Raw genomic sequence first — 1,546 nt, 5'->3', positions numbered from 1 at the left:
GATGGGAAGCAGAGCCTCTGTTCCAGGTCCGCCAGTAACTTCCAGTCCCGTGCCGCTCCCAACTGCCCGGCCTCTGGATGTGGGGTACAGGCCTTGGGCTGCTTCGCACCTTCACGGACAAACTCTCTTGCAGATGCAGGATGGGATGACAGAGGAGGCAGGGCGTTGATGGTTGTCCGTCTGCTCTCCAGCGTAGCTGCTAGGCACTTCAGTACCTGGTTGTGCCGCCAGGTGTAACGGCCTTGTGTAAGGCTTGTCTTGCAGCCGACAAGAATGTGCTTCAGGTTTGCTGGAGATGGACAGAGGGGGCACGTAGGGTCTTCGCCGTACCATTGGCTGAGGTTCTTGGGAGATGGCAGGACATCGTACGTGGCTCGTATAATGAAGCTGGTTCGAAATGCTTCCATGTCCCACAACTCCTTCCAAGAGAACTTTCTCTTCTCAACTCCTTCCCATCTCATCCACTGCCCTTGCTTTGCTTGAGAAATGGCCTTTGCGCACCTCGCTACCTGTTCTTGCCGGCACACCTCCTCGACCACAAGACCTCGTCGCTGAGATGGAGTTGCCTTGTACCAGGATGGTTTGCTCTCTCCAAGGCCGAGGCCTCCTCTCCCTTACACTCCTCTTACCTTTGGAATCTGTTTTTAGATAGCCTCATTAAGATAGCAATATTGGAAGTCAAGTGGAGACTTAGCACTCATCACCTACACTATTCACCTCTGAATATATTAATTAGCACTCATTTACAGGTTGACAACATTGTGGGGGAAGCCCCATTCACACTTGACCCTGCCTTGTTGTCATAAAAGATGTTAGAACAGCCTCCATGTGAAAAACAATCACAGGAGTGGTTTCAAAATGTTGAGACTCTGGGAGCAAACAACCTATGTGCTGAATGCAGGAGAAATTACCCGGATTTTCAACAATGTGATCATATAGTCTAAAGCAATATCAGAACAGCTACTCAAGTTCAACACAAACTTTTACTCAGTTTCACACAAAGATTGAAATCTACACATTGTGAAACATAATTTACTCTCCTTTTACCTTTGGAGTCTGTTTTTAGATAGCCTCATGATGTGAGCAGACGAATGAGTTAGCTTCTGTTAACCAGCCAGGTTGTGCTGGCATTGAATGCCTGAGCTTGTTGGAAAGAAGAGAATGTAATCTATCTACACTGTGATGTGCAACTGTCACAACTGTTCAACTATCTAAGCCTTAATTTGATGTACAGAGAAAAAAAGCCTCCATGGGAAAAACTATCACAGGAGTGGTTTCGAAATGTTGAGAGTCTGGTAGCAAACAACCTATGTGCTGAATGCAGGAGAAATTACCCGGATTTTCAACAATGTCACCATATAGTCTAAACCAATATCAGAACAGCTGCTCAAATTCAACACAAACTTTTACTCAGTTTCACACAAAGATTGAAATCTACACATTGTGAAACATAATTTACACTCCTTTTACCCTTTGAATCTGTTTTTAGATAGCCTCATTAAGATAGCAATATTGGAAGTCAAGTGGAGACTTAGCACTCATCACC

Source organism: Centroberyx gerrardi, chromosome 21 (assembly GCF_048128805.1).
Source record: "Centroberyx gerrardi isolate f3 chromosome 21, fCenGer3.hap1.cur.20231027, whole genome shotgun sequence".
Taxonomy (NCBI): domain Eukaryota; kingdom Metazoa; phylum Chordata; class Actinopteri; order Beryciformes; family Berycidae; genus Centroberyx; species Centroberyx gerrardi.
The sequence above is the reverse complement of the archived record's forward strand: the minus strand, read 5'-3'. Positions refer to the sequence as shown.